We start from the raw sequence: 12,572 nt of genomic DNA on the forward strand, positions 1-12,572 counted from the left end.
CTGGCTACGTTTATAAATATGCATGATTTATTGAGGAGAGAACAGAAAAAGACAAGGATAGTCAAACAACCCCCTGTATGTTTTATCAGCCTTTACTCTAGATAAGCATCTGACATGGTAATCCCATTATAAATGCTGGGTTCTTTTCTAGGAGTTATAAAATGGCTAAAAAAACACTCTTTCTGGCTAGTGTTCAGTGCAGAAGGCAATACATGCAGGCATAGTCAGAAGGAGGTGCCTCCCTCCGCATTGGATTCAGAGTCATGAGCCCTCTCCTGGAGCTGGGTGCCTAAGCCAAAAAAAAAAAAAAAAAGTGGAGCTTCCCCTCCTCCCTCACTGTATCCTATAGCCTGTGGTTAGAACACTCAATCGGGATGTGTGAGACCTGGGTTTAGATCCCCGGCTCTGCCTGGTTTGGAGCAGGGACTTGTACACAAGCCTCCTGTATCCCAGGAGAGTGTCCTAGCTGCTGGGCTATGTGGTATTGGAGGGGGGAGGGGGGAAGCTCTCTCAATGTCTTCTGTTAGAGCTGTTCTACTTTGTGTAAAGTACTGAAATATTACATGGATCAGGGACTGCAACCCAGTTCACCTCTTTCCTACCCCCCAAGGTGAGTGCTCTAACCACTAGGCAGTGGAGTCATTCTCGCTCTCTCTGGCTTAGTTACTATTTAAGTATTTCATACAAAGTGCAACAGCTCCTACAGCAGAGACTGAGAACAACCTGCTCCCTGAATACTTTATAGCCTAGTGGCTAGGGCGTGCCCCTGACATGGGGGAGACTTGGGTTCAAGTTCTATTTCCCCATTAGGCAGAGGAAGCATTTGAACCTCAGTGCCTCACATCCCAGATGAGTATTCTAAATAGTGGCCTATTGTGTAAAAGAGGGCGCTGCCATCTCAGTGCAGGGCCTGATCCAGTAGGCACGCTTTTAGGCTGCCTCTGAAAATGCCTGCCAGTCTGGGCTTCATAGGTGAGAATCTGAGGGTGCCTAGTTTGTGAAGGCTACCAGAGTTTAGGCAGAGTTAGGCACTAAGCAGCTTGACTTAATTGGCTTTGTGCTGCGCACACTTAGATTTTTAGGACACTTTATTAGTTGGAAACTTAGGTGCCCAGGGAATGCAGGCACATACAGGGTTAGCTAGCAGCTGAGCAGGTTTTTTGAGGAGCTAAAGTTTGGACTTAGGCACCTGAAGTGGCAGCTAGGTGCTTAAATTGCTTTTGTGGAGCTTAGCCTTCTGTGTTTCAATAGAGCATCTGAGATTTTTTTTAAGCGGGGATGAGGTTGTTCTAAGTAGTAACCCTGTGATGGAGTGGGCTCTGTTTGTAAAGTATTTGAACAGTAATCTTTCTTTTCAGAATTTTGCAAATGGCTTTTCTCTGTTTTCCAGAGTCAACAAGTTGCATACAATTGCAGCAGAGATGTCTGATTTTCCCATCTGCATATCTAGAATCGCTTTATCACTTCGTTAGTCTCATTAGTAAGCACTGAAGACTTCTGGGTATTGAAGACAGATGAATTAAATCCTCTTTGAATGTTCTTGATCTAAGGTAGATGTATTGGATTCTCTGGATGTGCATAAGGACACAAAGGTTGGTGAACTCTTTAAAAGTCTGAAGTTTCCGAATTTAATGTAACCATTACTAATATAGAGTATATTAGTTATATACAATGGTGATTAATATTCAGCAAGTAAATATTTGAGAACATTGAAAAATCTAGCTAGATTTATGTTGCCACAAAACACAGTGAACCAAATTTACCACTAGGTTAAGCAGGTATTCCTTCATTAGATTAAATGGGACTCCACATACTCACTGAGCAATGAATTTGGTCCATCTAGATAATGTGAGATATCACACTTAAATGAAAAATTGGCCACACTTCTCCCAAATGGAAGTACGTTATCTGTACAATAAGCTAGCCAAAGTACAGAGAAAACAATTAAATGTGGTAGAAGAACTGAATTCATTATGAATTTCATTTATTCATTTCTCTGGAAGCTCTTTGATGATGATCAGAATTTAATTAAATATTTGTACAATACATGAATTCTAGATGATTAACACCCAATTCAGGAAATCATCCCTATTCTGGACAGCACTTTAACTCATGTTCAAATGCAATTGTGATTACAGATGGAATTAAGTACGTGTTTAAGTGCCTTTCTGAATAGGACCCTTAGTTGCTTAGAACAATTCAATTTAGCTTTTTTCCAACCCAGCTGCAGAGAATCATAGAAATAAAAAAGTCCTATTTGGTCAAGTATTCCATCTCCCTGCCTGTGCAGGACTGGTCCATACAAGTGCCTTGTCCAGTCTAGTTTAAGTATTCCAAACAATGGAGCTTCCATTTCTTCTCTTGGAGAACAATTGAGGTAGGTCAGGATGAAAGTGTATTGGCAGGGTTTGAGCAAACCATCACAGACACATTCCTACCTATTCAGTCGGTTCAGCTGCTATCTAATTTGTAAGTAACAGTATGAAATATATGTGGTTGTGAACACTAACCAGTTAGCTCTTCATGTGTGCATGAAAATGACTATTTGTGGGATCCTGCAGTAGCAATAGGTACATATGCATCCTTGCAGGGCCAAACAGTAATGAGCTACTTAAATCTTTCATGGTGCTCCCAGCACAAGTCATAATGTCATAAATAAAGGACAATTAAATTCCACAGCAGTTTTCCACTGAATTGGAAACACTGCTGAACGGAACAGAGAGAAGGAGTAGATGATTCTGACCTTGACTGTGTCTATGATTGCCATCACCATTTTTCCTTCTTTTGCAGAAAGTTCTGTAGGAATTTTCGGCAAAATTGTTTTCTCCAACTTCAGATAAAAATACTCGATGGACCACAATCTATTTACCCTGGCTATTTTTCTAAATAAATAATTTTTGTAAATAATATCTGTTCTTCGTCTTCTCCATATGCTGTTACAATGGTTAGGGGGAGGCATATTGATTAATAAAGATATAGCTCAAACTTAGCATTGTGATGACATTGTAAACTATGGATTGAGCTTTCCTTTCATTGCAGATGATATCACCAGGCTACCTCAACTGAATTACAGCCTTGTAATCAATCTTTCTGTCTGTTACTTTGTCTGTGACTACTGCATGCATACTGCATATCCATGCTCTGTATTTAAAGATGTGCAGAAAATAGGAGACGGAAAACAAGCAATCCTTTGTCAAAAGAGAGTGCATCCCATTGGCACTAATTGCCTATTCCAAATATAAAAATAAATGGAGAAATATAAAAATTCAACCAAGTTCAAAGTATACTTCCAGTCCTGTTCTAATGAAGTCAGAGTTTTGTTATTGTGTTCAATGGCAGCAGGATGAAGTGTGTATATAAATATTAGTATCAGTTTCGGGAAGAGAAGGGAGAGGATTGCAACATTTTGCAAAAGTCCTCCTCTTCCTTCCCTACCCTTTTAAATTAAGATTTTGTCAATTTTGTTAAATTTGATGTTGCCTAGTTCTATAACTGGTCATAAAAACAACCATTAAAAATATCATAGTTAAAATGGGGGGGTTGAATTTTAATGTTCCACAAGCTCTAATATAGAACTTTAAAGCTGATAATTTGATACAAATATTCATGATGACTATCATAGCTTGTTGACTGGCAGATTGTTTTGCAAAACAACATGAATACCAGTAAATGATTGTAGTCTCCCATGAGAATTCTCTCATGCTAAAGGGGACTAAAGATGAGGGAATCTGAGTTCCTTGTCATAGAGACTTGTTCCTAGTTGTCCCAAACTTTATATCAGGTTGTGAGGCCAGAATCTAAACTCTGGAGTCTGTTGGGGTCCATTCTGGAGACAGAAGGAAAGAGCAGCAGTCTGTTCAGCCTTAGATATTTTTTTCATAGAGTCTATCACACTCATATGAATGTTTGCGGAAAACTAATAAAGGATTGTGGAGAACATCCAAATGAAATTGCAGTTTCTATTCAAACAAGAGGTTTGTGAATACTTTTGTGTGTAGTATTTGCCCAGCTCCATTCTGTAGTATGTGGTGCCCTGGCATTTCTAACCTCCAGTCTTTCATATCTCTCAAACTATTCATTTTTTTGTTTAATCCTGGTGTCCTCTCTCAGGCAAAAATCTCACTGAAGTGAATGAGAATCTTCCCTAAGTAAGGAATGGGTAAGGACTTTAAGATTTGACCCAGTATCAGGAACCACCAAATTAATCTGATTAGGTATTTGCATGGTGAAATGGTCTCTCTTCGTTCAATACCTGCACAGAAGAGGGGAGGGAAAAAAGCCAAATGGCATTAGTCCGAGGCATTCTACAGTGTGCAGGGTGCAGACACAGGCAAAATCCCTAGAGTGTTGGGGCCAGCATGATCCCGAGCACCCAACCACTACCTCTCCTGTGAAAAGGTGTAGTGCACAACCTTCTATGATGTCAGTGAACAGCAGGCTTGTGAGAGGTGCCACTCCAAGGCTGGACACATCTCTTTTTTCTTTTTTTTTTAGGGACTCGAGCACTACTGTCCACATCAATTGTCCCCTTTCCTATTCAACCTACAAAGCATTTGCCTTGGTCTGTACCCGCATGAACAAAGGATGGGCAGGAAGATGATCTCTATGTTTGCCTCCCCTTCCCTTGCACACCAATGCAGAAATCACTGCAGTTTGCCCCACCACACGTATTACTTGAAGAAAGTAACAGAAAACAATTGTTAGACAATTTCAATTCTCTCCAAAGCTTACTAATCCTCAGGCTTTTTTACTTGTACCCTCTCCCATTATTCTCTTAGCTAAAGGATTTGAATGGATAAAACTATTTTCCACTCTTTTGTTGGTGAAGTTCATTTTCTTTCTGTTCGCCAGTTCATGGTCTTTTTCTTTATTTATATGATCTTTTCAATACACTATTGCTATATATATATTTGGGTTTACTGATGTGTGCTGTATTATAACTGCTAACCACTTCAGGGTATCTATTCGGATTACATTTTCCCTTTATATAGACTAAAACACTCTTGCAAACATTCAACTTATTTCAATGTCAAGGCAATAATTTAACAAGGAAGTTTATGATAAGCTTCACATGTATCACCTATTAAATAATGAAGACCATAGGGGGGAATCCCAAACAAATTCTATGTAGTGTTGTTGTAGCTGTGTAGATCCCAGAATATTACAGAGGTAAGGTGGACGAGGTAATCTCTTTTATTGGACCAACTTCTGTTAGTGAGAGAGAGACAAGCTTTTGAGCTTACGTAGATCTCTTCTTCAGACAATAGTGTATTAAAAAGATCATATAAATAAAGAAAAGGACCATGAACTGGTGAACAGCCAGGTCTCTGAAAAAGACCCCTCTGTAAGCTCTAAAACTTGTCTCTCTCACCAGCAGAAGTTGGTCCAATAAAAGATTTTTACCTCACCCACTTTGTGCCTCAAACAAATTCTAGTCATTTGTCCCTAACTGTCAATAAAATGTGGACATCAAACAGTTTTCACTTAAAAAGAAATGATAAGCAGCTTTCACTGTCTTGGTAATTTAACCATATATGATTTTAAAGTTCTTTGATTTAAAGAAATGTGGAAATTTTCACTTGGTTTAAAAAAAACAGCATTTTAAACAGCAGGACACAATTTCAGACTATTTGCTGTCAAGAGGTTACTGCTGAGCAAAATGCTCATTCAATTTAGGAATGCAGATTATAATAATTTTCCTATCTCCCTCACAGCAGGATTCCTGCCATCATTTTGCAGACTCATAAGTTGCAGCGCAATATAACTAGCTAACTTCACTTCCAGGTAACACACACTTCAAGCAGATTCTCATTAGCTCAACTTAGTTATAATGCAAAGCTGCTTAGTTTCACCAAGTGAAATGGGATACACTTAAATTACCTCATCTAATGTAATACTCGTTTTCAATACATGCAAAGTGGTTTATTATGGCAAAGCTTGTAGAGCATGAAAATTGGTGGGAAGGGGGAAACTTGGTTTTCGGACAACCTCTCAAGAAGGAGTCATTTTATACCACTTCTATTTAAAGAAGCAGAACATAGAAAAAAGCAAAGAGAGAAATAATCTGTCTAGAAAAATGCAAATTTAATACATTAACCTTTCTAACACACCACAAGAAAATTATTAAATAGAGAAGTTATACTCTGAATATTGTCCTTTCCATGTAAGTAAAATGAAAATGTTTAAAAATGTCAGTTGGCCAAAATTCACTGGAGAAAGAAACAATTTTTATTTCCCTGTTATCTGTACTGAGATGTGGGATAGTGGTAGTGCTAAGACTGCTTTATTGTGCATTAAGTTTCCACTTACTAGTACCATTAATTCAGGTTGTTCTTGGATATACTAGTTCACAAGGATTTTTTGTTCTTTCAGTCACTGAGGAGAATATTTTTTTGTTTTTGTTTTTCTCCCAACACTGAATGCATCTGGCCTTGTCTTTCAGTCCTTCCACACAAAAACTGATTCCAACAGAACCCAGAGAACAGTGGTGGGTAAATTGCTCCTCCTCTCCATTAGCTTCTACCTGCAGCATCCCACAGGTGATCCACGATTTTGCCCCCCTCCCCTTCATTTTTTTTTTCAATCCTTACAGGAGACTGCTTGGAAAGATGGTGAATACTTCTGTAGATTACTGTGTATGTAATTTCCCACAGATTAAATCAGAGCCGTCACAATATGTAGAGGAGAACAGCTCCTGGAAGAACCTCTAGCTCAAACTGAATCTGGGCAAGACCCTGATCATATTAGTTAGAGAAATGCTTGTTTCTTGATTCAGCAAGGCTTAGGTATGTGCCTAGCTTTAAGCACATATCCTCAATTATACTATGCGCATACATAAAATTGGGTACATGCTTAAGAACCTTGCTGAATTGTGGCCTCAGAATGAGCACTAGAACTCTTGTCCCCAGGGCTTAAATTCTTATAGATTATATCCCAGAGTCCCCCTCCCCACCACCTCTCCCAATACACACATACCAATTCAAGGCTTCAGCTGCAGTGGGGGGTCTCCGGCCTTTCACTCCATGAGGAGGGGTGTGATGGGACTTGGAGTTTCAGCCCCATGGGACCCCGCAGATCCCCTGAAACCAGCTCGTGGTCCCCGCTAGGGGGTTAAAAATATTTACCAGAGCTCCGCTCCAGACAGCTATGGCTGAATTCCCTTCCACTAAAGGCATCTGAGCCTTGTTCAGCAAAGTAATGTGAAGTCTTGCAGTCTTTTCAGCTTTTCATTAAGCCTAGACAATGAGGTAGCAACAGTGGTGAATAAAGCCTTCTTCCACTATAGCTCACTAGGCAGTTTCATCATTTTCTCCCAGAGGAGGATCTAGCCCCAGTGAATTATGCGTTCTCCACACGGGATCATTGCAATTCACTATAACTAGAGCTGAAGGTGGATGCAAGGTAGCGACTCCAGCTTTTACACATCAGACCCCACCCTCTCCATAAGACAGGATATTGTTGATTAGTTCCTGATGATTGGTTTTGGAGAACAGGACCAATGTCCAGTTGCCATTTATTCACTGAGCCTGAATGGATCTCAACTATCTATATCCTTATTTGTCACATGCATAGGCAGCAGCGCTCCTGAGACAACATATCTTACAGAGCCAGGATGAAGCATGTGACAACTAGAGATGTAAGAACATTCTCTGTTGGGGGTTGGTTATAAAAGAAGCTTCCAGGGGAAATCAGACTAATGCAGAGTCTGACCACCTTCTGAGTACAGTACCAGAGCCCCCTTTCATAAGGTATTTTGACATAACTGGCATGACGCTGATTTGCACCTATATTGATATGTATGTACCCCAAGCAGAGCCTTCTTTACCTGGGAGGAGAAGAGCAGGTGACTCAATGAAGTCATTTAGAGACCTCACCATACAGATGTAATTTACCCAGGAAGTCTTAGCTATAGTGACGAATGCTGTAGAAAATTGATGCATGGTTAGGAAAGTTGGATTGAGTATGCATAAGGACTTAGATCTTGCCATATCATACTTTTGGGGGAGCCAGGGTTTGCCCCTTTTTGAGGAACAGACTGTATATCCTGCCTGCAAACTCTAATAAGAAACCATCTTCACGGAGGACCAGTATCTACACAGCTGTTCTGGCTCTCATCCTGTCCACAGTCCCTGGCAGAGTGGCTACACTGAACACAAGAATACCTCCAGACCCCTTGGAGTGAATGAGTGAAGGACATTTTGCAGACACAGCTATCTCTCTGATAGTGTCCAAGAGGCCTGTACAGAATAAGGCCATGTCTACACTGCAAGCTTCAGCCGATGCAGGTTATGTCAGCATAAAACTGCTGTAGTTAGTAGATCACTTGTGCACATGCATACTTGGCTACTTGCTTTGGTGCTGCATGTACTCACCAGAAGTGCTGATGTTGATGCACAGTACAGTGCTCCATGGATTGGTATCGCAGTATGCAAACTGTCACTGTCCAGCGCACTGTTTTTGAGTAGTTTTGGTAATGCAGGGTGGGCAGAAATGAGTCCTGCAGGGGTGACTGGGAGCAAGGTGTCAACTTCCCAACATTCAACTATCTTAAACCCATAATATCATTTATAGCCATAATTTTTGCATGTTTTTTTAAATATCCCATGAATCCATGTGGCCCTCCTCATTGTCTGCCACCTCTGATGGAAGCATGGAGCCTGTACAGCTCTGTACTATTGTCATAAGCATTGCAAACACAGGATGCATGATCCTCTGGTATTTGCAGAGCCATAAGAAGAACCAGATTAGTGCAGAACATGATGATTTCTTGGTGGATGGATTGCTGTGGGACATAGTGAAAACAAATCCAAGATTGTTGCTGATGCTCACGGAGCAGCTGCAGATGGTGGAGCACTAACTCTGGCTCAACAAACAAGCACTGACTTGTAGGATTGCATCATAATGCAGGCTTGGGATGACTAGCAGTGGCTGCAGAACTTCTGGATGCACAAGGCATGAGGCTGGATCTGTGTGCTGGACTCACCCAGGCTCTCGCGCTCAGGGACACCAAAATTAAAGCTGCACTGACAGTGGAGAAGCAAGTGGTGATTGCACTGTGGAAACTTGCAATTCTCGATTGCTACTGGTCAGTGGGAAAAGCTTTTGGAATAAGAAAAGCCACTGTGTGGCCATTGTTATGCAAGTGTTCAGGGCCATCAATCGTCTCCTACTACGCAGGACTGTGACTCTCAGCAACATGCAGGATTTGCATAAATGGGGTTCTTGAACTGTGGTGGAGCGATGGATGGCCCTCTTTTGGCACCAGACTGCCTTGCTACACAGTACATCCACAGAAAGGGTTACTATTCTGTGGTTATGCACATGATGGTGGATCATTAGGGATGCTTCACCAACATCCATGTTGTCTGGTCAGGAAAGGAGCATGAGGCTTGGATCTTTAATAACACATGGCTATTCAGAAAGCTATAAGTAGAGACTTCCTTTCCCAACTATGGATTACCATTGGCAAAGTTGAAATGCCAATAAGTGATTGTGGGAGACCCCACCTACCCGTTGGTCCACTGGCTCATGCAGCCATACACCAGCCACCTCGACAGCACCAAGGAAAGATTCAATTACTAGCTCAGCAGGTGTAGAATGACAGTTGAATACCCTTTTGTCAGATTGAAGGGATGCTGGTGGTGTTTACTCTGAAGATTAGCAGTTTAGTAGTGATTGGACCTCTAACATAATGAATGCCAGTGAAAATGAGGCAGGATCTGAGGCTAAAATAGGGAAGGAACACGTTGAAAAATATCTAGAAAAGTTAGATATCTTCAAGTCACCAGGGCCTGATGAAATACATCCTAGAACACTCAAAGAACTGACTGAGGAGATATCTGAGCCATTAGCGATTATCTTTGAAAAGTCATGAAAGATGGGAGAGATTCCAGAAGACTGAAAAAGGGCAAAAACAGTGCCAATCTATAAAAAAGGAAATAAGGACAACCTGGGAATTACAGACTAGTAGCTTAATTTCAGTACCCAGAAAGATAATGGAGCAAATAATTAAGCAATCAATTTGCAAACACCTAGAATATAATGTCTAAAGTAACAGTCAGCATGGATTTGTCAAGAACAAATCATCTCAAAACAACCTAGTAGCTTTCTTTGACAGGGTAACAAGCCTTGTGGATGTGGGGAAGTGGTAGATATGGTATAATTTGACTTTAGTAAGGCTTTTGATACTGTCTTGCATGACCTTCTCATAAACAAACTAGGTAAATACAACCTAGATGGAGCTATTATAAGGTGGGTGCATAACTGGTTGGAAACCCGTTCCCAGAGAGTTATCAGTAGTTCACAGTCAATCTGGAAGAGCATATGGAATGGGGTCCTGCAAGGATCAGTTTTGGATCTGGTTCTGTTCAATACCTTCATCAATGATTTAGATAATAGCATAGAGAGTACACTTATAAAGTTTGTAGATGATACCAAGCTGAGAGGGGTTGCAAGTGCTTTGGAGGATAGGATTAAAATTCAAGATTATCTGGAGAAATGGTCTGAAGTAAATAGGATTAAATTCAATAAAGATAAATGCAAAGTACTCCTCTTAGTAAGGAATAATCAATTGCTCACCTACAAAATGGGAAATGACTGCCTAGGAAGGAGTTCTGCAGAAAGGGATCTGGGAGTCATAGTGGATCGCAGGCAAATATGACTGAACAGTGTAACACCGTTGCAAAAAAAAAGCATTCTGGGAGGTATTAGCAGGAGTGTTGTAAGCAAGACATGAGAAGCAATTTCTCCACTGTACTTCACACTGACACGGCCTCAACTGAAGTATTGTGTCCAGTTCTGGGCACCACATATCAGGAAAGATGTGAACAAATTGGAGAATGTCCAGAGAACTGCAACAAAAATGATGAAAGATCTAGAAAACATGACCTATAAGGGAAGATTGAAAAAACTGGGTTTGTTTAGTCTGGAGAAGAGAAAACTGAGAGGGGACATAACAGTTTTCAAATGCATAAAAGGTTGTTACAAGGAAAAGAGAGAAAAAAAATTCTCATTAACCTTTGAGGATAAGACAAGAAACAATGGGCTTAAAGTTCCAGCAAGGGTGATTTAGGTTGGACATTAGGAAAAATTTCCTAACTGTCAAAGTGGTTAAGCACTGAAATATATTGCCTAGGGAGGTTCTGGCATCATTGGAGATCTTTAAGAGCAGGTTAGACAAATATCTGTCAGAGATGATCTAGATGATACTTAGTCCTGCCTTGAGTGCAGGGGACTGGACTAGATGAAAGGTCCTTTCCAGTCCTATGAGTCTATGATTTTAAGATTGGATCTCAGTGAAAAAAAAACATCCTAATGCTTATAGCTGCCTGCTGCATCCTGCATAATATCTCTGAAGCAAATGGAGAAAAGATGCCACCGGGGTAGAGGGCAAGAAGCTGTCTGTTGAGTTTGAACAGCCAGACACAGAGGCTATTAGAAGAGCTCAACATGGAGCTATCTGAGAGAGCACTTTAACAGTGAGCCACAGTAGTGCATTGTGGTGTACTGTGCTGTACCTGACCTTATGGTTTCGAGGCTGTTAGGAATTGTGTGGTGCTTGGTGTATGTCTATAAATATAATACTGTCAATGCACATATTAATTTTGTGGTGCTTGCTCTACTTTTATGATTATTACAGTGTGTTTGTCACTGGTCCTATGAGTTGTTACACTGTATGGTAACAAGTGGGTGCTTTCTAAATGCTAGGCACTTTGCAGCATATTTTGTGAACTAATAAAGAAGAATTATTTTCCAGATAAAATAATTTTATTCAGTAACCTGTGAGGGGAAATCACCTGTGCAATTTAAAAGCAACTACATTAAACACTAACATATATTTATGGAACAGAACTTAACAAGGGGAAAGAATATTCATGTCCATTTACCAGCACATACAGCAACCATGGCTCTCACAGATCAGTGTCTGTGAAGCTACGGTTGTCCTTAATGTTCTATGGAGTGGAGTGGTAGAGGTAGGGATGCCAGCCCCTGTTGCCATGTGGTATGTTGAGGTAGGGTGTAGGAAGGTACTGCAATTGAGTTCTTCATGGACTGCAAATGGAGGCAAGCCTGTGATTGTTGAATCTGTAGGTCCACAAGAGTCTGCAGCATCTGTTTTGGCTACTAGAGAAGCCCCATTGTATCCTGGGTGCATCTCACTCTCCTTTTCCTACTGGGACTCCTGGGCCTTTCTCCTCTCTGTTCTTTCCTTCTCCAGATAGTCTGCAATATTCACTGCAGCATCTGCAGCACTGGCTTGCAGATTTCATGGAGCATGTCATCCTGAGTCAGTGGTGCCGGAACAATTTGTATAGTGGGGGTGCTGAGAGCTATTGAACCAAACTGTAAATCCTGTATATGATGGAAACCATTTCAAGCCAGGGGGTGTGGTAGCATCCCCTGCACCCATAGTTCCAGCACCTATGTCCCGAGTCCTTTTCTTTTTCCTCCTTAGGCATTCCACAGGTGTGGAGAGGGAACTCCTCAAGGCTGCAGTGACTGCTGATAAAACACAGAGATACTATTGCCAGTATATTCACAATGGAAAGCAGAACTTAAGATGCAGAATTCCC

The 12,572-nt window shown here is 40.9% G+C and overlaps 1 protein-coding gene across 1 annotated transcript in view; it reads left to right on the plus strand.

Annotated features, from left to right (window-relative positions):
- Positions 1-12,572, plus strand: part of HS3ST5 (heparan sulfate-glucosamine 3-sulfotransferase 5) — a 269,519-nt gene that overhangs the window by 133,750 nt on the left and 123,197 nt on the right. The window contains exon 4 of the mRNA XM_039531219.1: positions 1,391-1,592. The gene's annotated coding sequence lies outside the window, so the exon portion shown is untranslated. The remainder of the gene's footprint in view (positions 1-1,390; positions 1,593-12,572) is intronic.

This window comes from Mauremys reevesii, linkage group 3 (genome assembly GCF_016161935.1).
Source record: "Mauremys reevesii isolate NIE-2019 linkage group 3, ASM1616193v1, whole genome shotgun sequence".
NCBI classification, from domain to species: Eukaryota; Metazoa; Chordata; order Testudines; family Geoemydidae; genus Mauremys; species Mauremys reevesii.